The 25,104-nt window shown below is 44.8% G+C and overlaps 1 protein-coding gene across 1 annotated transcript in view; it reads right to left on the bottom strand.

Annotated features, from left to right (window-relative positions):
- Positions 1–25,104, bottom strand: part of LOC149873658 (spermatogenesis-associated protein 7 homolog) — a 65,378-nt gene that overhangs the window by 38,967 nt on the left and 1,307 nt on the right. The window contains exons 2-3 of the mRNA XM_090048974.1: positions 19,478–19,572; positions 18,730–18,777 (exon numbers count right to left, since the gene is read on the bottom strand). The gene's annotated coding sequence lies outside the window, so the exon portion shown is untranslated. The remainder of the gene's footprint in view (positions 1–18,729; positions 18,778–19,477; positions 19,573–25,104) is intronic.

Raw genomic sequence — 25,104 nt, 5'->3', positions numbered from 1 at the left:
TAGAAAGCATGGCGGCTCCTTTAAGAACAGAACTTTCAGGGCATAGCAGGCCAACAGAGCCAAGGTTAAAAGCTAAGCCTGGCTGGCTGGTGACTGGAAGAGAGCTCAGGCCAGAGCTATATAAACCCTGGTCTGAGCTGGCCAGGGGGAAGCTGTCTGAGAGGGTGGACTCTTGAGAACTCCCAGGGAAGCCGCAGAAGCTCTTCAAGGGAGAGCAACAGATGGTGGGACACAGAGAAGAGGCAGAACCATGGAACTAAGCAGACAGATTGCCTTCTTTACCTTTATTTTGTTATAGCTTAGGGGCTGACTGTTTATGCTTCATTTGTATACTGGTGGTTTGTGGTTAAGGCTGTAGGGGAGGTGGAGGCCTCATTTAGTGTCCATGGGGTGCAGCTGCAGAGTGGCTAGAGAGCCCAGCACCAGCATACCACGGCCAGGGGTCCAGTTAGGGGCTGGGGCCTTAAAGCCGGGCCTGACACAGTAGGTCTGGGCTAAAGGGCCTAGCCATATAAAAAGGGGATGAGGCTGAGTAGTCCAAAGCCCCAACAGAGAGTCTAGGGAAATTGTATAGGGCCATGAGCCAGAGCATACTAAGGTGCTAAAGCTTAGCCAGAGGAAAACAGATATCCAGGGACTTTGGGGTGCTTTCATAGGCTTTAAAATGCTGCTGAAGATGCTGCCCTGTTGCTGTTAATGAATCTGGAACACCAGGTTTTAGTTTTTCATATGTGCAGTCTTGCAAACTATTAGAAAAGTATACAGTCTCTTTCACTTAAGGTAGACATTTTCCCCTGCCACTTGAAACAGAAAGGGGAAGGTCATTCTGAGTGTTAGCTTCCTTCCCAACCCCCAAGTACAGATCAAGTACCATCCTAAAATTCTTATTACTTTGGTAAAAATTATGGATAAATAGAATAATCATATATTGTGAAATTTCACCACAATCAGTTAAAAAAATCTGGCTTTATAGGATGGGAAATGGAAGCGTTATTTTCATCTGCAGAACAGGTATAACACATGTATTAATAACTATGGGAGGGATAAGGATAGATATTGAATATTAGGGGTTATGCTACAGGTCTGCTCTCTAGCTTTCTGGAAAAACAATTCTTGCCATAATTTGCATGCAAAATTTTAACTTAACAGCAGAAACAAAACTGAAAGAATACTTTTGCAGTGATTCTGCTCACAAATATCTGCTAATACTTCTGGTCCACTCACACATGGAAAGCAGCTTGAGAATAAATCTTTACATTTATTTTATACATTGTTCCTCACTGTACGTTTTTTGACTAATGCTAGTCCATGTGCAGTGCACTTGGGGCTGCTTTTGAGTTGATGGTCCTCTATGGTTTGACCTAACACATAATAATTAACAATGTAAAATCCTAGTGAAAAGAAGGCAATGTTTGACCTGCTGACTGTGGCAGAAGGCCACCTCTGTTTTTACCCCAAAACTCTGCTCTGTGACAATTTGGTTAAGATGGGCCCTGCAGAGGGCACACCTTACCCTATCTCTTTAGGTAACCTGAGCGGGATGCATTCCTGAGGGAGAGGGAAAACCTGTTTCCTCTGCCTACATGACTAGCATCACAGACCTGGGTAAGGGGCTTGGACTCCCTGGGGAGCTAGGAACTGCCAGTCTGCCCAGAAACTGCCAGTCTGCCCAGAAACTAGCGATGCATTTCAAATTGGTTGGCTGACAGCCAACAGGTGCTGGCCTCCATTGGACCAGGTAAATGAGGTCATAAAGGCTATATAAGTTAAGGACTGCCTAGGAGGAAGAAGCAGCAGCCATGAGGAAGACTGAGAGAGAGAGGAGCTGGACCATCTGAAACCTACTCTCTCTCTCAAAACTCATGATCAAGAAACTGCCTGCCTCTAGAGGGAATCTCCACCTGCCTCTGGATGATACTCATGAGAAAGCTACCTGAGATCTAACTAGATATATAGCGTGCAGTAACTCACATGCATGACCAAAGGCTACCCAGCCATGCCAGTTTGCTCTGTGGGATTTCTCTGATATTGCTCTACCCTGTACCCTATTGCAGCCCTACCCCTTGTAAACAATAAAGTTCTCCTTTGTACCTAGCGCTGGAGACTTATTTGGTGTGGGTCTAGATTATGCCTTGGGGTCCCCTTGGTTCGGCTAAAGGAGACCACTACTTGTGCTTCTGACTGAGAGAAGCACCAAGTGCCTGAAGTGAGTCAAATACCCTTGAGGGCTACTGGGCCTGTGTTTCCCAGGGTGCACAGAGCCAGAATAAAGCCCAGCCGTGGGTAGTGGCAGTTTTTACCCCAGGCTAGCAGGTGTGCTCCAGGAAGGGGATTGGCCAGACGTGAGGCGCCCCCAGGGACGCACTCGGAGCCTGGAAGGTGGTCAGGCGCAGTGAGGTGGGTGGCTCAACACAGGAGCACCCCCTACTGGCCTGCCACACTGACACTTGTGAAAACTAAAGGTAGACAGTGTGTACAAGTAGGTAGGAAGCTAGTATAACCTCCTTATAATTTATTCTCAGTCTATTTTCCCAGGGTATAGAAAACCTACTGCCTGGGTGTATCTATATTTTTAAATGTGTTACCATTTATTTGACCCTTGCACTCCTACATTTCCTATTAACCTGGGACTTACATCATAGATGGAAGGAAAAGAACTGAATCACCATAATGTGTTTAGAGACAACTCTTCCTTCATTAGCCCAAACTGAGGAAACCAGTGTAATTATGGGAACCTTCCACTCTGGCTTACAGAGCATGCGGAAGAGCTGTTATAACATGAGTCAACAGCAAACTCTTGATCTGAGGTGTGGAAAGAAATTCTGCATCAGCCTAGGTCTTGGGCCTGTTCTTTAAAGTGGGTAGTGACTGAAGAGTCTTAACCTGATGAGCAACACAATGCACAGACAGAAGTGATGATTTTTACCCTATTGTGCCCTTGAAAGCACCCATGACCAAATACCAGTGCATGGCTGCAGAGTACTTTAAAAGGCCCCAATTCTGTGATTGGGACCCCCTTCAGTGACTTGTGTCTGTGCACGCCAGAAGCAAGGCCGGGCTGACACAGCTCAGTCCTGCTCCTGGAGCTGTCTTCAGAATGGGAGGGGAGTGGGGAAGGGAGAGGAGGGAGTTTGGTCTGGGGTTTTTTCTGCTGGCACTGGAGGGTGGTGTGGGTGCACTGGAGCCCCCCCGAGGTAGGGGGACTCCAATCCACCCACCCCAGCCTCCAGTGCTAGCTGGGGAACTCCCAGAATGAGCTCCCTCTGCTCTCTTTCCCCTATCCCTTTCTGAAAACAGCACCAGGGCTGGGAAGGGGGAGGGGTGTTGCTAGGGGAGAGCAGCTGTAGGCTTGAAGCCACTCTGAACAGCAGTTCAGTCTCCCAACACTCGGGACCCAGAAGTGAACATCTGTTGGGTCCAGAGGATTGTTGTAACCCATGGCACTTCCTGTGAAGTGCCATGAGTTACAATGGGAGCTGCTCTTCTGTCTGTGCCTACAGCTGCTGACCATGCCTTCTTACTAGCTGCTGATCATGCCTTCGGGCCAAGCAATCTATCTTTAAAGTAACCCAATACCTTACTACGGAAATATCCCAAAGCTGTCAAAACAAAACAGAAAGGTAGGAGTTGATGCTGGGAGAAGATTTCAGTTCCAGGCTCTGTGCCTCTGCATAATAACTACAGCACAGATAGCTGCAACCTAAGCTTTCCCCCACTCTAGTGATCTCTAGAGAGAGGATCGCGAGAGCAGCCAGCACAACCCTTTGACCTCTGGTGAAACTACCAAGAAGGGTGTAATTTACAGCACTTGTGATACTAATGCTTTTGTGAAGGAGCAGCTCTTCAGTGTGACCCAAGATTAATTTCTTAGATCCACTAGCTCTTCACACATTGTTCATTAAACATTTGTCCAATCTTAAATATATTCACTCAGTACTAGAAACCTGGAGGCAAAAAGTTTCCATTACTAGTTCACCAAGTCATCCAGCCCTGCCACTCTGTCCATTCTAAAATATATGTGTGCCTCTCCACCAACAATTACTTCCTATTCCAGTTGAACGGTACCAATAGTTCCTGCTTTCAGCAGATACAATTACTCACAGATCTTCTCTCAAGTTTGCTTAGTTTCAAAACATGAATAAATGACCCCCAGATAAAATTTGGATGTACTGTTGTTTGATTAAAATAAGTTAATGATGCATTTGCATGATGTTTATAGAATATATGGAAGTAAAATTAAGGTACAAGTTTGCCTGAAGATCTGACAAGAGCGAGTGGATGCTGGATATTCTTACCAAGCATGTTGTTCAGTATCCATTTAATTTGATTTTATAAAAAATTGATCACCTGAAAATAGAAGGAGAGGAATAAAAACAACCCCAATCTATTAGTATGCAACTGATATACTGTAAGGGATGCAAATCTAAGAGCTGCAGCACAGGAAACTTCTTTCAGTCTTGTTAGAGCATAGATTTTCTGAAGTATAATATTTAGCTTTGACACTGCTACAGGAAGTCAAAAGCAGCAAGACTCAATATGTAATGCTTGTGGAAGAATTTTTGCTCTCCATATGCTAAAAAGGCAGCAGCACAATATTATTCCATAATAAAGATTAATTAAATAGATACATTTACATATCTTCCTTTCAAGGATTACTATATTTTCTCTTTGTGTGAGATGAAGGATCGGTCCATGATTAAAGCAATGGAGTAGAACTTAGGTCACATGGAGATGTTCTCAGGATCTGATCTACAGTCACACAGCTTGCTTTAAGTGGTGTGATTGTAAACTGGATGCCAGCTATACCGATGTTCACCAGTGCCAAGAGCCCTATATAAGTAAGTCAGGGAGAGGAGAGGGGAATGATGGATCAGGGGGTTTGGTGGGGTGTGTCTGCGGGGGCTAACAGCTCCTCGGGGGGTATTGGTGGGGTTGGGAATGTGGTGGAGTCTGCGGGGGGGGGACAGGATTGGTTACATCAGGGGGGCTGGTGAGTGCATGATGGGATTGGTGGAATTGAAGGAGATTAGTGGGTCCTCTGGGGGGGGAGCTGGCAGGATGGGGGTGTTGCTGAGTCCACAGTGTGTATGGGGGGGAAGGATTGGTGGGTTGGCTGGGAGGTTTGTCAGTCCGGGAGGGCTAAAGATAGCCCTGTCAGAGTTGCAGGGGAGGGAAGGAAATTCACAGCACTGAGGCTAAGGCAGGTGGCTGGGCTTTCCTAGCCCCAGGGCTGTGCTGTAAACATGTACACATGTTCCTAGGACCTAATCTACAATCAGATGGCTTACTTTAAACGGCATGATCATAGATCAGATTCCACATGTACACAGGTTCGCTGATACCAGAAGTTGCACTGGGAATGCAATCTAAGTAAGTCAGAGGTGGCAGGGAGGGACAGGCAGAGTTGTCTGTTCAGGATTGAACCATACACACATTTGGGTTAGACTGGGTTAGACCAATTTATATAGTTCACTTCTTAGGGGACTTCTATAAGGTTAGATCAGGCTGGCCATTTTTTGCCTGATCTAATCTTCTTGAACATCTGTACAGATCGGCACTTAGATCAACCTAACCCTAGTTAGGTCAATCTAAGTGTACAATTCACACGAATGAACTAAATTAAATTGGGCAGCCATTTTTTGCCTGATCTAATCTCCTGAATTTGTGTACAGTTTAGCATTTGCATTGATGAAACTCTAGTTATATCAATCTAGGTGTGACACCTGTATATACCCTTACAAAACATAAAATAATTTCCCAACACTACTATGGGCCTTAGTATGACCTTAGGTAAGATAATGCTCTTCTGCCTCAGTTCCCTGTCTGTTAAAAGGGATAATAATGCTTCCCCTATGCTGCCCTTTATCTGGCTTGTTTTGTAAAGTTGTAAGTACTTAAGAGACTTTATCTTATTATGTAAAGGTACAGCACCTAGCATATGGTAGTCTTGATCTAAGATGAGTTTATACGCAGACTGTGAATTTGAAGGAGAGTAGCTTATTAATGTATCAGACTGACTGATCTGTCATTAGTACCTGACTCCTACAAAACATTATGTATGGACAGTTGGTTGTATTCTCATCCCTTTCAGTAGAGTGGTGCTCATATATAACTCTTTGTTAGGACTTCCAGACCTGAATGACTATAAACTGTACCTGCACTCTAAATTTATAGAACATTAATAATACAAACTGATGTGTATATACATCAACAAGTTAATTTTCATAAAGTCCTCAATCCACCTAACATCATTATCCTAGATAAATGATGACTAATATTCCTCAATGAGACAGGGAAAAGTCAATTTATGCAATTGATTAATACAGATTATCCATTCAAGCTGTAATTATCCTGAGAGAAGATACTGCAATTTCATATTTATTTGAAATAATATTTCCTTCTAACTCTTTGGGGCTGTATATTTTCTACAGGTGTGTTATGATGTCCCAGTAGTTGCATACTTGAGTTTCTTTATTGGTTAAAAATGCAAATGAAATAACTCTTTTTAATGTTAATACAAGGACCCAGACAGAGCAAAAGCAATGTAGGCCACAAAAAGTAAGGTTGTAGCATGCTATTAATTAAGCACTGAACTACTCTTCTAAGAAGAAAGAAAAATAATGGTCAGCACCAAGAAATTGATCATTTTTTCATGCAAAATACAGGCGGTAGTGAGGAAACAGAATGTGGTATTGACCATGGACCTACTCCCTGATGACAGCTTCCAGGCCATGTGGAAGAGAGTCTTCCACAAGGACCTGCAAAAAGAACACAGAGACATGAACTGGCAAGCAGACCACTATGCTCTGCAGGTGTGGGTACAGCATCACAGAGAGGGGCAGAAAAAGTAACCATACTTCTCAAGGGAAACCTGTTCATGGAAAGCAGAGGCAACTGATCCTCCTATGGTCAAAGGGGTGTAGAAGAAAGTGTTTATACATCTCAAGATGGTGACAGGAGTCCAAACCCTGACCAGAGAAGCGGTGCTCTTTGGGCACCTGTCCAAACAGAAGGGAACCCTGATGCCCTGCTTTGACCAATTCATTTTCTACTTTAGAAATGCTTTATGGAAGTTCAGGAACCTGCTCATATATGGGCACACAAGCCTCTCAATAGAGGCCTGTGTCAGAATGGGACTGAGAAGGATGCAAGGGTACTATAAGTAAGTAGTGGAAGACATTGGGGAGGACATGGTAGGGATAATTTGGAGGATGATGGACTGGCACAGACTGTTTAGGGGTGGGACCTCTGAAGACAGCGACAATGATGATGATCATGGCAGTGGAGATGATGAAGAGAGAAAAGCAACAACAACAGTGATGACTGAAAGGACTGGGAAAGAAATAGATGGGTACGGGAAGGGTCTACGGGGGGAGAGGAAGGGGTGCACGCAAGGTTTAGAGGAAAGGTTGCATGCTTTTGTGTTGGGCAAGGGTGATGGTGATGGACACACAAGCACATGGACACAAGGAAGTGTGGTACAGATATTGTAATAGGAATGTGTATGAATAAATCACAATGATATGATTTGGACTGTCAGGTGAACCACAGCAGCCACAGGACAAGATATATGCAAAAAAATAATAATAATAATCTTGGCTACACAATTTATAGTGATGGGAAATTGTTCTCAGGCTCTCTCTCCAGCTGGTACCTTTGGCCTTTTGGCTAGAGGCAAGCAAGACTAGGGGGCATCTGAACTCCAAGGTATCCGGGCTTGGGGCTTGCATATAGGATGTGTGCCATGGATTTGTGAGTATCTGAAACCCCAAGATGAAGAGTCTGGGAGATAGGATAGTTGCTGGTGGTAGCGCTACGTAGGCTTCAGTGATTGAGTTGTGATCATTCAGTAGATTTTGGAGATGATTTGGCCCAAAACACAAAATTAAAAAAAAAATTCTACTACCTATGAACAGTTGCCAAAGTGCTGCTTAAAACTGTTTATGGAGCACCTATGTTAAAACTTGCAGGAGTTTCAAAAAGGGTAACATGCATCAATTCTGGATGAACTAAGTGTGTGTGCGCCAATTGACACAGCCTTGTTTAATTCCAAGGTTACTGTTTTCAGATGTGCTCCTTATTTCCACGTGCACAGGGAGAGCAGAGACAGATAGTAAGGAGAGGTGGAAGGAGTTAGCAGATGTAAAAGTTGGAGGGAGAGCAGAGAGCAAAGGGGCTAGCTGCTCCCCCTCCCCCCCGCGAGATTTATTATCCCTGCAAGGCAAATGTCCAATGATTAGATTCTATACCTGGAAAACTATAAAAAATGTATACATTTTCCGTATATAGAATCTAATTAATGGGGGGGGTGCCTTTTAATCAGAGTCATCTTTTAGTTGAGTAAATATGATATAGTTTGCCCATAATTCCACTTATTTGATTTGTTACTTTATGTGAAGTGTGTCAATGTTTATGTTCTTTATTCTATACCTCTTTAATCACATATACTGTTTGTATTAGAAGGATATAGGAACTATGCAACATACATTAAGATTAGTAGGTCATTCTGCCAGTATGAATTTTAGTTTGGCAACTAAAACTTTGCTCAACAAAAAGGAAAAAGGGAAACTGTTCTGATCCAGTAATTCTATTTGATGAAGGTTGGATTCTTCCCAAAAGTTCTCCTTTACCTTGGTTTCCCTCCTGGAAATTCTGTCATGAGTTTCCTGCTCAGTGTAGAACTGTCCTACAGCAAGGCTTTATCAGACTGACTGACCATCTAGTGGTCCTGTCAGTCTGATAGCTGGAAACAGACCTGGTATCACAAAGCCTTCTGATTAGGTGTAGAAATAATGGTTTTCTCTGGACCAGAACACACCATTGTGTCGCTGGTAGGTGTTGTAGGGCTTTGACCTCTTCTTGATGGGTGTCTTGCTCCTGAGCAACATCGGGGTGAGACTTGGACTCGGATGCCACCTAGATGGTATGGGTGCTGCTCCTACTCACCTGCCACATCTTTGATGTTCCTTGTTGGGGAGGCAGTTCCCTTCAGGTGGCCCCGAAAAGCGAAGAGGTCTCAACCCCGGTCTTTTCTTCGTGGGGCTCCAAACCTCCCCTTTATCCCACCCTTACCACATCCACGGCCTGGACAAATGCTGCACTCTGCAGGTCTTCCTCTGGATGATATCTCCTTTCATCCAGATTACCTGCCCTGGGATGGGTCGGGCCTTCTTGGCCAGAACAATCTTCCTCTCACAGCCAGTTCCTCAGCGTCAGGCCAACTTGGGTACATAAACGTGCCCTGCTTTCAGGCTGAGTAGGACTTCACTTAAATCTAGCAGAAAGCATCTGGCGTCCACCGACGGCCCCCTGGGATACCATCTCCCAGTGCCCGCTTGTTACTCAAAACAAAGGAGAAAGGATGAAGGGGAGTTTCTTGTCCCTTCCTTCCTAGTGATTATGGGGGTGGGAAGCCGCCCTGTGCCCCTCCCCAATCCTTCTTCCCAACACGACCGCCTCCAGATCCCTGCTGACCTGGGGTCACTGTCTTGCTCCTCCCAAGTGGAGGAGCGCACAGTTTCCACATCAGGCTGCTTTTTTCTCCCCGCCAAGCTGCTTGTGAGAGCTAGTAGCTCCCTGCCGCCTTCCCCAGCCGCCATACCTGTATTCCCTGGTGGGGCTGCGGCGTTTCTCCTGGGCATCTCTCGTCTCCCCAGGCTTGGGTTTCTTCCACGCCGCCCTGCCAGAGCCCTCCGGTCACTGCCCCACTCCGCTTGCCTGCTCTCCAGCCCAGTGACCCTGTCTTCGGCTCCTTGTGTCTCCTGGCTGGTGTCTCCCTTTTTCCCCGCTGGCCACTCAGCTGCTCTTCCAGCTGCTATTTGAGCAGCCCGCATCTCACTGAGGCTCCACTCCCATCCCTCGCCAATCTGCAGCTTCAGGGAGCTCCGGAATTGTGGAGCCCATGTCTGTGTTCCCTCCCAGCTGCTGCTTGTTTGGGCCTCTGCGGTGAGTATTGAGGTATGTGGGGCAGGGTTCTGGGACCCACTAGAGGGGCTTTTACTGCCCCTTTCACACATTGGAAGACAGCCAACCATGGATGCCCACCAACTGTCAAAGGATAACTAGTTTGGTGTGTTAGGTTTGTGATGAGAATAAAGATAGGTCTATGCAGTACTGTTGAGTGCCCTGCATAGTAACTCAATATATCTAGCTCAGGTATGGAAAGCAGTACATTTGTGTAAGTGCAACAGACAAACCAGGCTAATATTCTTTGCTATTCACTCCAATTAATTCATTCAAAAGAGCACCACACTAATGCAACTTCACTGTTTCCAATGCCTGAACTAGCTTGTGTACAGCTGGCTGGGGTAGCTCTGGATGGAATAGTATTTTACCATGTAGAAAGAATTCTGGGCCTCAATAAGCTCAGCAGTTAATATGCACAACCACAGGTTGACCAAGTTCTTGATGGAATGATTTGGGCTGTACATTTTTTGTGCATGTACATTTTCGTGTGTGTATGTATTGAATATATAGATAGATCTATAGATAGATAGACACATATCTATCTATCGATACATATAGAGATATAGCTATATATACACATACTGGGTTTTCATGTTTCTTTCATTTTTTGGTAAGTATTAATAGATCTCTCATGACCTATATGCAAGTTTCTACTGTTTTCTTCCAGCTTACCTACAGGACTGATCATGAGTCTGGGCTTCCAGGTTTTGCAACTCCAAGGCAGTCGAAACAAGACTGGCCAGAGATTGGTTCCTACCTTTGCAGCAAGAAGTCTGGGAGTCCTAACCCTGGCATTAACTCTCAGGGTCTTGGATCCACAGAAGGGAGCATAAAAGCTCTGCACAGCTCTGCTCCTGAGCTGGGAACCTCAGTTTCCACATTTTAAGCATCAAGCTCAGTCATGATTGCAAGGGTTTCTAGCCTATCAGTTCCTCAGTGAGTCTTTTAAGAATCTGTGGGACCTCCCTGAACTAATGGGGATCAAGGAGCCATAGACACCAGAAGCCTCAGATCTTGGACTTCTGGGCTTACTTTTGCTTTTAAAAATGTAAATGAGACATTTTGATTTTGAAAGAAAATGGTTTGAGATTTTTGCCTTTCCTGGAAAATTTCAATCATTCTTTTTTTGTTATGGTTTCAGTATGGAATAGTTTTCTTCCCCTCCACCCACCCCCAAAAGATCATTAAAATTTCTTTTGGAAGAAAAATGTTGCCAACTCTGCTGTAACAATCATACCGTTCTTCGGGTTGTTCATCAACTGGTTCATGACATGTTCTTGAAAAGTGTGTCTGGGCTATGGACAAATGTACCTTTAACTTTTAAAAGGGGCAGGGGAGCTGCCACATGGCAGTGCACATTAGTTATAGTGATAGCAGTTAGTTAAGCTGCTGTAACTTTAACCCTGAATGAAACAGGGTGGTAGTGCTTTTGCTACACTTTGATTACTTCAGAAGCATGCAGACTTAACACATACATTGTAACAGGTTTTATTGGTTAGAATCAATTTTCACAAATGGGTATTTTCAGGGATTTTTACTTGCCTGATGCTTGAAACATCTCTGCTTCATTTTCATTTTTTATGATTGAATCATATATGTACTGCAGTACATCTTCCACACTGGTAAACTTTGATAGGCTTCCAGTAAATGCTTTTACTCTTAAGCCAAGAGGTTGATAGATGTGTTTTCAAATGCTTGAGGAGAATTTAGAGCTGGGCACTGGCTTACCCAGGTTAATGAGAGAGAAAGAAGCTAATCAGTACGACAAAAACTTATACCCAATCACTGTTTTGTTGGTCACTCTTCTTCTTTTCTGTGATGCCTGCCATCTGACTCAGGAAGAGATTTGAAAGGTAGCTTTTACTAGGCTGAGTAATGAGGTATCCTTATTGCTTGACCTGAGCTGATCACTGCTGAGTAGATCATACAAGAAGAAGATACATTATTAACTCTGCTCTTGCCTTGAAACTGGCCCAATATACCTTCAGCTGTACCATGTTTTCTTACTTACCCATGCCCATTAATGAGTTATCATTCATACTTAGATATATTTCTTATGACCTGGTATGTCTATCTATGCTGTCCGTGGGCCCGCCCGCAATGGCGCGAGTTTGGGCGCCCGCAGATCACTGTGGGGCTTGCCCTCCTGTTACAGGGGTGGATCCCGCTTCTGGTATGCTCTCGCCAAGTCTGCCTGCCACGACTTTGCTGTTATTAGGTTCAGTGAATACCCTGGCACGCACACGTCCAAAAGCAGTACCTCCTGTCCAGTCCGGTCTGGGGTCCATGAGGGCTCCTGCCTCCCCTACACCCTCGCCCAGGCCTCCGTTATGAGTCGAAAGGGGTGCCCCCCTCTCCTCAGCTGAGGTGGGCTAGTCCCTCGAAAGAAAATTGTCCCATTAGCGACATGCGAGCTGCTCCGCCAGCTCCCCGCCAGGGCTGGCTCAGGTCTCTTGTTGAGTCCCGTCCGCCTCCTGCCGGAGGCCTATGTTCCCCAATTGGGGTTCCCTCTGTGCGGCCAGAGCACGCCGCTCCTGCCTGGGCTCTGTTTTTTTGCTCAGCACCACATGGGCCGGCCCGCCTCCGCCGCTTCCGGCTACGGGCCGCGCTGCTTGGGGCTGGGATGGGGAGCTCCCCCACCCCAGCCTTCACCATCTGGTCCACGGCCGACAGGGCCCTCCGTCCCTCGTGTCCTGCCCCTGCGGGGCCCTTCCCAGCTCCAGAAGACCCTCGCCAGGTGCCGATCTGCCATCTTCCGTCGCACCGCTTCCCCGCCGGGAAGCTCCTCCTCCTCCTCCCGCTCTTCCGGTCCCCCGAAGCTCTGCGCCGGCACCGCTTTTGAGCCACCCGGCTCCTCGCTGCACCTGGGGAAGTTAACTAAGGCGCGGGCCGCCAAGCCCTGCGTTAGGTTCGCCTCCCGCGCTCTCTTCCCTGCTGCGGCTGCGCCACCACTCTCGCACCCCACGTTCCTGCGCTGCCGGCCCTGGCTGGGTGTGCTCCGACCGGCCTGGTCAGCCCTGGGGCTCTCTGAGCTCGGGGCTCTTCCACACATGCATCTAGCATAAAATCATTCTATTCAGAATACAGCTTTAAAGAACTAAGGCACTAAGTACCAATAAATCCCTTTTCAGATTTCCCTGACCAAAGAATACAAGAAACCATATTCTAGAGAATTAGATTCTTGCTTCCCAACAACAAGATGAAAATGCCAGCTGCACCAGCAAGGGCATTCCCGAGCCCAACAACCCTACAGTGAAGGGTCTCTTGAACAATATGTTGTTCAACCTTTACAAGTTTGTCAAGCAGAAAACTTTGGGTCTATATCTGCTCATTCATATCTCTTATAAACGGTTTCTATTATCATGTACTGGAAATTACCGTGTGCCCCTAGCTTTTTCCTGCATCGTTAACTTATGTATCAAAGTCCCTGCTGTACATAACCATCTTGCTTTTGCTGGCACTTGCCTCAGATGGTATAATCTTATAAACAGTCTGAGAAGCTGTTACAAGCCTGTGCTGAAAATATAGAAAGGTCTGATATACTGGAAGATGTATTATGAACATTCTGTTTTGGATGCCACTATGTTGATATTTTAAAATGGGGACAAACAGAAACACAGGCAGTATTGCACTGTTTTGACACTACAACACTTCATCGGTCGCAGATTCACTTAAAATGGAGCCCTTACTTGGAAACTCTACTACACAGTTATTCATACATCAAACTCAAACTACGTCTAACACCTGAAAGCTTCTGGAATAAAGTCCTATAATCTGGTTTTAGTACTTGTCCTTCTCTGCCTATATATTCTTTAATTTAATAAGTGAATGTACAAACATCTTATAAGATAGGGCATTTTCAGATTCTCAAATAATCATGTACAAGATAATTATCTATAGTATATTCATTTTTATAAGAAACAAAAGACTGGTATACAGTATTTGTTCCATCTTTTCAGACTATGGATTTAAATTAATCTCTCCGGCTGTTTAAATTTGTCTTTTTAATAGGCTTGTATACATATGTGACTTACTGTTGAATAACCTGAATTTCCTTCTTGCAGGTCATCTATGAAGCAGGTGATATCCAATACAAATCATGCATTTGCAAAGCAAAGAGGCACTTACAGGATACATAGATTTAGAAGATGGTAAGCAATTATGGAAAGTGAGTAGTGTTCTAGCAGGTTGTATATTTATTGAAACACTTTTCTATTATGATAGTTTTCAATGATTTAAAAGGATGTCATGTGTATTTAGTGTAATATCATAAACAGGAAAAAAAGACGTCTCATTTTTTTTAAATGGAAAGAAGAAAACATATTAATCTTCTCCAGGGCAGAGATTTACCTGTGTCCTCCTATCACACTAACAGTCTTGCAAAACATCCCTCATTTATTCTCCACCTTTCCAAATGTTAATGCTGAGTAGTAAGAATGCTGTATGCCCTTGGAGGCTGGGGGGGCATGGAAACCATCTGTGTGTGGTGTCGGTAGCAGAGGCAGGCCAAGCGAGAAGCTCCTGCAGGCAGCCACGGCCATGTCGGTGGTGGGGGGGGGTAGAGTGGTGACCACCTGCAGACAGCACCAGCGATGCCCAGCGACAATCGGGGACCACCCGCAGATGGTGCTGGTGGTGTTGGCAGTGGGGGGGGGGGAGGTGGCAAGCGGCAACTGCCTGCAGGTACTGCCAGCAGCGTCGAGGGCACTTTTTGCAGGGGATGCACTGCCAAGCTCAGGGGGTGTATGTGCACCTGCATGCACCCCCTGCACATTGCCAATGCTGAATAGAGGCCTATTTTGGGAGCCATTAAATCACTTTCTAAAGCAAGAATGATTTGCACATCAACCCCTTAGCTATGCCAGTGCCTCCATTGTGTTAGTGCTCAATAGGGGAGAAGAAGGGTGTCTGTTAGCAGCACCCTTACAGAAGCAGTCTTGGGAGCAGGAACCAGAACCCAAGTCTTTACCTCCCCTTGAATGCCTGTGCTACTAGCAGTGTTGTAGTGGGGGGGGAAGAGGGGGTCGAGGGGCCAGTGTAGTGACTGCCCTGGGCACTGACCCAGCATGTGGTCTGCTAGCTAATACACAGAAACCTTCTCAGCAAGGCAGAGGGGAGGAGGGAATTCCTGCTTAGCAGGGAGTGCTGAAAAGGAGTGGGGGGCAGCCTGCAGTCTCTGGAGCTCCAGCCAGGAAGCGGAGGGGAGGGGCAAGCCCTGCTGTGGAGCAGAGAGCCCCACCCAGCCCAGAGAGCATGCTGGGATGCTGGGGGTGTCTGGTTTATCTTAAACCAGGAAGGAATCTGGGACAGACATTGCATAAACCGGTTTGAGCCAAATCAGTCAAGTCTGATCCTACATTCAATCAGGTTTATCTCAAACTGGTTTCAGCCATTTTCACACAGATTTATGTGCACTGAACATCTGTTCTGCTACAGGTTTAAACCAGTTTCTGATCACTTACACTGGTTTGTGTGTGATGTCTGTCCTTAGTCCTGATGCCAGTCCTGGATTCCATTTTGGGAGCAGTAGTCTGAACTGTAGTTGCCTAAATCCTTCCTTGGTCCCTTTGTCACCTCCCCCCTATAAAGGAAGATAAAAGACTAGGGAAAGTCAGGGCCACTTAAAGATTTTCTTTTCTTAAAAAGAATGTCTCTTGGGAGAGTCGTTCAGCTGCCCTGAATCAATAGTTGAGCCACGCAAATGAAGATGTAGCCCTAGAACAAGCCTGGGAATACTGGTGCCTTTTTTTCTCCCCATGACCTCCCAGTAGCATTTTCTAAGTTCTCCTTTCCACAGGACTTTCACTTCCTGTGTTGAGTGAACACCTAAAGCGCACAGCAAGGGCTGTACTGAAAATTAATTAGCTGGTGCAAGATTCTGGCTGCCCCTTACACAATTGTGTTGTGCTGTGAGAATACACAAGGAGCTCTCCTACATGCCCTTGGACAGTCCATATGATTGTCACATAGAATTGCAGCCCCTGGGCTCACGGGAACACAAGGACTGACTTCTTCTTACTCCTGGGGGTTCACAGTACCCCAGGATTAATAGTGTTCCAGGTAGGGGATGTTCTTTTTCTTGCTTGTTTATCACTGGAGCTGTGCTGGCACTGTGGGGAGAGTAAACTGCTCCTCTGATTCTAAAAGGACTTTCCCAGCTAAGATTTCTGATCTAATTGCCCTGCAGCACAGTAGGAGTCTCACTGATCCCCTATTTCACTGTTCCAAGTGCACATCCCTGTAAAGGCATGCTACTATATCTCTCCCCCATTGCCTTTTCTCTCTCCTTTACTCCCATTCATTTTCCCTACATTTAGCTGCTCTCCCACCATCTTTGTGCAAGCTCTGACCGAGGTGTTTCTGATGCTGGGGCCAGGCAGGTACCAGGTATTGGGCTTACAGGAACAGACCCCACTAGTGAAAGGGGTGTTCCCCCAACTAATCTAAGAATCTCACTTTGGGTCCTCCAGGGCTTCAGCTTACAGTCTTAGCCTGTTTATACTTAAAGTCGCCTGAACATTGCAAGATCTGGGCCTCTGGATGTCAGTTTCCCACCAGCAAAACTGAGATAATATCCTTATTTTCTAGCCTTCTGCTTTGTCTGTATTGACTAGAACAGGACTGTCCAGCTAGCAGCCCAAGAAGCCAGCATGTGACCCCACTGACTGCCTCTCCTACTGCTGCACAGTCGGTGGGGAAGGGGAGTGAAGCTTTAGGCACTGCCTATGCAGGCCATGTGATAGGGAGCAGTGGTTCATGTGCTGCCACTGGCAGAGGAGACTATGTGCTGTCAGCAGAACCCAGGGGGGATCTTGGGGAGGGGTGTAGAGGCACCCCAACCACCACAACAAAGTTGGACTAGACTGGACTAGAAGCCGGCCCTGGACTAGAAGATTTTCACAGCAGAGGTGGTTTCTTACTTACATGTATGTTCAGTGTGTTGCACATTGCTCTCAGTTGAGAAGTTTAAATATATAGTAATACCCAGCAGTGTAACTAAAGGGAGCCCAGCTGGGCAGCAGTCTGGGCACTGCCTTTTTTGGTGGGGTGCAAAAGCAACTGTTGCTGCAGCAGCAGCTGATTGCACAGTTGTAATTGGTACAGTGGGTGCCAGCACTGCCTGGGGCATCGTGTAGCTGCCGTAGGCTATGCTGCCACACCTCTGGTAATACCAGCCATACAGAACAATATAAAACTGTAAAATAAACCCTCTCCAAGTAGTTAAATACGTTCCGTCCTCTTGACCTTTCTAAACAATGAAAAAGGCAAGGATTTTTTTGGAGGTGCTATCTTCTTTTTGACCAACTGCATGGTTGGAATAAAATCAGACAAGCTTTCAAATGCAAGGCATTCTTCATCAGGGCTCAGCAAGGAAGCAGGCACAGTGAATGCTAAGAGAATAGAGCTGTGAAATTGGAGGGGGGAAGGAAAATCCCAGGGGCAGCAGACAAACAATTAGCAGAAGAAAATAGGATGATTCCTGAAAGATCAAAACCTATGAAGGAGGGGGTGGGGTGGTCGTTAACATTTGTTGTGTGTAGAAAGAAATTCAGAAATCAGGTAGATTACAGAAAATCTTCTCTCCCCGAGAGTACCATTTTCTCCCAAACACTAACACTTATGCTTGCAACTCTGTTTCTGTATTATTTTGTTCCATTAGTTCAGAACTGTTTTTGTAAAGTGGTTAATGGGAAAAACAAGCATCCCAAACAAGGAAGAGAATTTCAGTTTTCAGTTCTGACCCCTCACTGGCTCTCTTGTGCTTCTGCATTCAAGAGCACATTCTGAACCTTGTAAGTATATGTTTAGATTGTAAGAAGTGCATCACTACAGTATGTGCACTATCCTACAGGCTTGTATATTTGTACTTCTCTTCTTTCAAGTTTGTTATATCCTTCTCACTGTCATGCCCAAATTTAGGTACCTAAGAGCATTGTTGAAAAATGATTCTTTTCTCTTTTTTGGGCAATTTTTACCTGGATTTTACAGTACGGTAACTGTCTATACAAAGGACATGTATATTTCTAATCTATACAACCAACAAATGCAGAAGGAATGGAATGCTTTCCAAGGTTTGTGAATATAAGTCCTGTTTCCATTCGCCAGGTGATAGGTTGTCTCCAGGGGTGGTGTGTAAATCTTGTGCTACCTACTTGCCACCAGCCTTTTTTGGGGGGGGAAGGGGGAAGTGGAACAAGATCTGCCTGTATTCCCCATTCCATTGATACTCCATGTTCAGCCAACAGATGGCGACAGGATGCAGACCAACACTCCCCTGTTTTAGAAAACAACAAAAAAACCCCACCCAATCAATAAATCATCAAAACCTGCTCTAGCTTTTAACTTGCCTGATGCCCAGATTTTCATTTCTGCCTTTCCTGTTCCATGAATTATTTGCCTTATGATTAGTACTAATTACCAAGGAATATACAAGGTTAGTGATTAGTACTCCATGTATGTCAACTAAAATTTCAGGGTTTAGACAGGAAAATCAAGCCAAAAAAAATATATGTCAAACAAAATAACTGGAGTACAAACAAGGCAAAATCCCAGGGCCTGAGATTCAGCACATATCAGTACAAGCATGTAGCACACTATTGATACAGTTATGTTATCATCTTGACCACACTTGGAATGATGCCAACTTTAGCTGTGCAAGTGGTTTTCAAAACACCATCAGCATCACAAAACAAAATAAGATTATCCAAGATAAATATTTCCAAACCAAACATATTTTGAAAGCAGAATAAAAATTATACTCACATTTAATGCTAGTATGCAAACTTTTTGGTGCAGATGAATCAACAGCAGCTAGATTAACAGAAAAATAAGCATGTTTAACTGAGATCTCAACATTTCCCTTGAATAATCTGACTAAACTTGATAGGGATGATCCTGTTGAGCAACTGAATTCACTAGGAACTTTGGATGGTTAATACCAAGGCTTATATTATTAAAGACATTTTATTTTACAAGTCCTGAAAGTCTGCTGTTTTGGGTTTTTTTAAAGTGACCTACACAGTTCTTCCTCCTCCTTTCCTGAGGGAAACTCAGACTTGGGTCTGAATTTTGTGGACCATGGGTGGATCTAAGATTTTGAGAAGGGATTGCAGATGGTGTGGCACATCATCATATATAACACAACACATTTTTCTCCAATTAAAGAGAAATTACAAGTTTGACTAATATATTAAGGGGCTAGCACTGTATTATTTTTAAGATCAAATCAAAAACAAATGTAAACTATTGGAATGTGCACTGAAAAATACAACTAGGCAAAAATAATAAAAAAGATATTGTATCATTAGTTCTGTACTTGTTATAGTTATGTACATCTCTTATTTAGCTTCATAAAACATAATCTAGACTTCTTGAGCATCTTGACAGTGGCTCCAATACTTTACTGGCAGTCATTTCTACACCTGAATTAATATTACCATACCCAAGTTAAATTTTTTTGGCTAGAGCTAAAAATAATCTGCAGGGATATGAAATGGAAGAGAGACATTACCAGGAATGACTAACAGACAGCAAAATTGCAGAAGGCAGGATAGTTTGCATAGCGGAACATCAAGACAATTAAAAAGGACAGAAGGTTGTTCACACCTGTGGAGTGGAGAGAGATTAATAGGAATCAGGGAGATGATAAATGAGCCAGGAAGTGAATTGATTCTCTCAGCACTGCCTGAATAGAAATGCTGCTTCCCCTCCCAGGCAGGTGGTTTTAAAGTTTGGGTAGAACAGTAATCAAAGGGGGATGTAATTGCACTGCTGCACCTCCCCCTCCTCCAATCCATCCCTGGTTTGGACCTATCTCTAGTCAAATTATAATAACATAAGACGTAAAAAAAATAGATAATGGCTTTTACCACATTCCCTACTATGTTGCAAATCAGGAAAGCTGAAGTTTGAGCTAGTCCAGATGCTTGGTATTCGCACACATTGCTATTCAGAGGCAACTCTTGTGCAAGTGCTTCCAGTCAGTAGCCAGGGGAGATGTGACAAGTTAAGGTGTGAGGAGGTGTGTTACTTCATTAGGAATCATACATTTTGCAATCATCAGGGTTTTTAATTTTTAATTTTCAAACTCTAAATTAAAAGAGTTTCAATTCCTAATCTAAATCTTATTAGACTTCTGCTTTACATCACTCTCAGTTCTATTCTCATGAGATGAATGTTACATCATAAGGATGCAACCAGAAGTGCTGTATAATTCAGCCCACCTAGAGCAATAAAAGATTTGCTGAAATCTAGGGAAAAATAACTGCTGACAGCCCAAGCAGGAGACAGCCACTTATAAGTAATGGAAAATTCCAATTTCATTTAAAGGCCAGAAGCTCCATTTTCATGAGCAGGAATCATGGGTTTCCCTGATTAAATAAATAAATAAAAATCACAAATTCTCTGATTAATACCCCCCTGCAAATTCTCTGATAAACCCCCAAAATCTGTGATTAAACTGAAAGGTCCTCCACAGCTCCCCTGACTCTCCTGGTGCCCCTCAATCCCCCTCAAACTTCCCCTGCCCTGCACAGCCTCCCCCTCAGCCCTGCTGGTGTTCCTTGCCCCCCACCCACAGTTCCTGCTTCCACAGCCCTGCTGGAGGGGGCTCTCAGCTGCCAGGGCTATGGGGCCACAGACCAGGGTCTGCAACCCCCTGCCCCTGGCAGGATGCAGCAGCTGCTGCAGCGGAGCCCAGATCCCACTGCCCATTGCAGGCTTGGGGAGGGGAGGCTGCTCCCTGCCATGGCACACACTCATGGCGCACACAGGGGGACCCGTGCCCCCTACCTCTGTGCACAGGGTGGGGGCCAGGTGTTGCCCATGTGGGCTCCCACCCTGCTGCCTCCCCCCACCCCTTGGCGCCTTCACAGTCGGGCATGTGTGACCTTATGCTGCAAAAAACAGTGGAGCCATGCAGGAAGCTGCCTGCCACTGTGAGATCTGTGCTGCCCTGGCGAGGCATCCCCTGCCTATGTGACTGCAGCAGAGGCGACAGCATGGGGCTGCATGCAGAGGATGCGGGCAGCATGGAGCTCGCAGAAACAGGCAGCTTCCTGAGTGGTTTCACTGTTCCCTGCAGCACCAGGTCACACACGCTGGGCTGCACAGGCCCCAGGAGAGAGCAGCAGGGCTGGGAGCATAAGCCTGAAGCAGGCAGCACACAGCCCCTGCCACACACACAGATATGGGGGGCATGGGTTTGCATGCAGTGGCAGGGAGCACCCTCCCCGCACTCCTGAGCCCTACAGAGGGCTCATCACAAAACTGCAAAATCTGCAGGTTTCTCCGGTAAAATGAGAAATCCGTGTTTGTCTCTGGTAAAATGTAAAATCTGTGGTAAATTTTGTGGGAAATGGAAAACCTGGATCCCTCTTCATGAGACAGAGGAAAGACAGAGGAGAGACAGACAGGTGGTTATCACTATATATTATATCAAATTTGATCTTGTGCAACCATGCCTAAACAATGTTTCAGATATACAGAGCCGTGGACTCCAGATCTCCAACTGGAGTTTGGCCAGGAAGGCCAGGTTTTCAAGGGACAGATGAGCTGACATCACTCAAATCCACACAATATCAGGTCCTAAAAAATGAAGACCCAGTTTTCAGAGGTGCTAAGCACTTGATGCTCTTACTGACCTCAGTGGAAATAATGGATGTTTATTAGCACTTTTGAAAATCAGAATCTGTATGATTATGTAGAGGGGACTGGATGTTAAAGGAAATAATTTGAACATATGCCTTGAGATTTAGTATCACTTTTTACTATGAAAAGAATTATGACATGCTTCATATCATTAAGGAGAATACCTGTGCTCAACATTTATTTTACAAGACTCTTGCAAGATTTATTTCAGGGACAAGCTCCTCAAGTTTTCCTGTAGCATAGAGTTCTCACATTCCATGTTCCAATGGTGATTTCTTGTTTAGTGAGCTTGATTTTTGACCCAGTAACATTATTGACCATCCCACCCTGAGCATCTTCAGTAGAAGAGGTCAGCTTGACAGTAGCATATTTTTCTACTTCATCCTACTAAGTGCCAATGAAAAACGTTGTTGTTATTAACCTGGGGCTCAACCGATCCATTATGAGGGTGGTTAATTGGTTTTGTATCATTGGAGATTCTTCAGTCAAAAATAACCTGGCAGTGCCTATCTCTTCTCCAGGTGTGGATGGCCATTGGCAATTGTGAGCTCATCCACCCTTTGGCAGGTTTTAGTTTTAGTCCTGCTGCATCTCTATACACCCTCCTCACCTGGCAGACCAGGTATGGGGAGGTGCTGGTTTAGTTGCCAACAACCTGACCATGAAACAGTTTGAACTGGGCTGCATCATACCAGTGGCAGGGTAAACCTGACCCCATAGATTGTACAAGGATTGCAAAAGCCCGGAAAGGATGGAGGAAAGTTATTGCTATATCAAAGTTGCTTCAACGGTTGGCATGGCCTTGGGACTGACTGACTGGCTGAGACTAAGTGAAGTATATGTTCTAGTATTAAAGGTCATCTCTCTAATGTGACTTCATAGAGTTTAATTATGATGTTTTAATGCTTTTACTCAGAAGTGTATAACTTCAGACTTTGTTGGTAAAATATGTGAAAATATGTGAGTGTTACAAATCTACATCAATCAGCTGAATGCTGCTATGGAAGAGCAGTGTCTTCATTTGAACTACAAAAAATTGAAACCTGTTTGGATAATTAAAACAGAACATCTGAGCGCCTCTTCTACTAGGACTTTCTGTCTGTGAATTTACCTTTTGAGCACAAGCGCATTAGATTAAAAAGAATGACCTAAATATCCTCGAAGCAGTTCTTTCTCTGCGCTGGCCCTTCTCCCCACATGACTAGACAGAGAGCTTTAATTTAAGTAGCAGAGCTTATAGTAAGTGTGAGTTGTGCATAGTGGTCGTTGTTGCCCTTAGGGGGTGTGTTCCAATGAGTGCAAACATATAAGGGCATGCATTTCCTGAGGCACAAATAACAGCGGCAAATATTTGTGCTGCTGCTGTTTGTCCCAGGGCACACCCCTGCATGCGTGCTCCAGTGCACAACAAAATAACCCCAGTGGCGTAGGGGAGACTGGCCCCAGCAGCCTTAGAGTTCTGGGGGCCTCCTGGGGCAGCAGCGGTGCCGAGTCAGCTGCTCAGAGCCTAGCCAGCGGACAACCAGGCTCCATTTCTGTTGGCACAATCTGCTGCTGCGTGCTGTGCATGCTACTTTTTTTTAGCAGCGTTGGGGGTTTTTTTGACACCAGGATCTCCCAGTGTCAACCCCCACCCCCCCAGCATTGCTAGTTAATGGGTGGATGTGTGCAGTTTGCAGTACCTCAAATGTGTTTTGGGTGCTGCAAATGGCATGTGCATGCTCATCAGGATACGTCTAGAGAGTCCAGTATATTTATGAGTAACTATTCAATCAGAAAGAAAGGAATTGGTATTTTTCAGTCTTAGGTGCACACTTACTTTGTGACTAAAATGTATTAGTCCCACAATGGCAAAAATTCACCTACATACAAAGCTAAGCAGATGAAGGTGAAACATGCTTGTGTGTTATATTTTTTCAATGTGGTAATGTGAAGTAAAGGACACTTCTCAGCCCCAGGTTACCTTCCCTGGCTGCAGATGAGTAGTGACTTCATAATAGTTACTTGTTCTTTACCAACCTGACCAAGAGAGAAATGGTGGTTTATGGTGATAGAAAAAAATGGAAAGAAAGAATAGCCAAGAAATTTCATAATGTAGTCAAAAGGTATTCATTTGTAACATGGAAGTGCTGATATCACTTTAAAAATTATGTCCTTAGATTTGAATCAAGTTTTTTCACTGCTGGAAAGAGCTGAATTGACAGGCTACTCTATGAAAAATAATAGCAGCTACAACCTGAACTCTGTGAAAATTGTATGTGGTCACCAGGCTTGTGGCACGTTAGCAACATGGTTCTTGGTTAGACAAGGTCATGATGGCAAAGGCCTATATGATTTATAGAAGCCTAAACACAGTTACAGTTCACTCCATTATTGTGGGGTAGCAGTTTCCATTACAGTATTTTTCACCGTTTCCTGAAGCATCTGACATTTTCCAGTGACTCAAATAGATAGGATGTCCTGGAACAAGGTGCTGAGATGGCAAATCCTATGTCCCAAATTCTCCTTCCCACAATTTATAGCTGGAAAAAGGAAGTATTTATAAATGCTGCTGCTCAGTCACAACCTTGAGTCTAGACACTAAAGTAATCTCCCCCAGCCCATTCAGTTTCACCTCTGTAATTTTCCAGATCTCTGAAAGGAGTCACCTCAACATCACCTTCATAATGGATGCTGCCTACTGAACCACTGGGCTAACTCCAATTTTATCTTCCTTAAGTAACCATCAAAAACATCCAAATATAAGGAAACCATTACTGAAATAAGATAGGAAAGTTACTTGGCATTCCCTTTTTTAATATAGATTTGTCACTGTGTTTGAGGACATCCATCAATGCTCTCAGCTGGCTGCTCCTGAGAAAGATCACAGATCCAGTCAAGTGTTCAATAAATCCCACCTCTTAGAACATGCTGTGCACAGATTTGTTAGTTACTATGTAGAGTTTTAAAGAAACGGAAAAGTCTAGGCATCATCTAAGCATACAGTCCAACTGGGTTTTGGCTTATTGTGCCAAAGATCAGAACTCTTTGTAGAAGAGCAGGCAGATTAGTCTGGTGTCTAAGCAATGTAGCGTACACTCTAACTTGTAACCAGAAATGTTATTTTGGAATTACCATTGTGTATTCCTCTGCAAAATATTTTGATAGACACAAAATCAGTGACAAGCTTTTGGAACTGACAAGCAATACGACTACAGGACTTCAATGTGTAGTTCCCCCTCTGGGATGTACAGGTGTCCCTTGCATCAGAGGTGGCCATCACAAAACTGGAAATTTGATTTGAGGCCATGATCCGGCCCCTTCTGAAACCTGTGGAACTCAAGAAGCCAATAGATCTTGGGGAAGCATAGAATGGAGCCACATCACTAGTTCCTTGTTTACTGTGGCCTTGTTAAAGCTCCCTGGACTCAGGACCATGGAGTGAGTAGCAGGAAGAAGTTCTGAATATTCATCTTTTTGGGACAGGGCATCTGCCTTACTGGTCTTGGT

Source organism: Crocodylus siamensis, chromosome 1 (genome assembly GCF_052110815.1).
Source record: "Crocodylus siamensis isolate JL-2025a chromosome 1, ASM5211081v1, whole genome shotgun sequence".
NCBI classification, from domain to species: Eukaryota; Metazoa; Chordata; order Crocodylia; family Crocodylidae; genus Crocodylus; species Crocodylus siamensis.
Note: the sequence above shows the minus strand (reverse complement) of the source record. Positions and strands in the feature narration are given on the sequence as shown.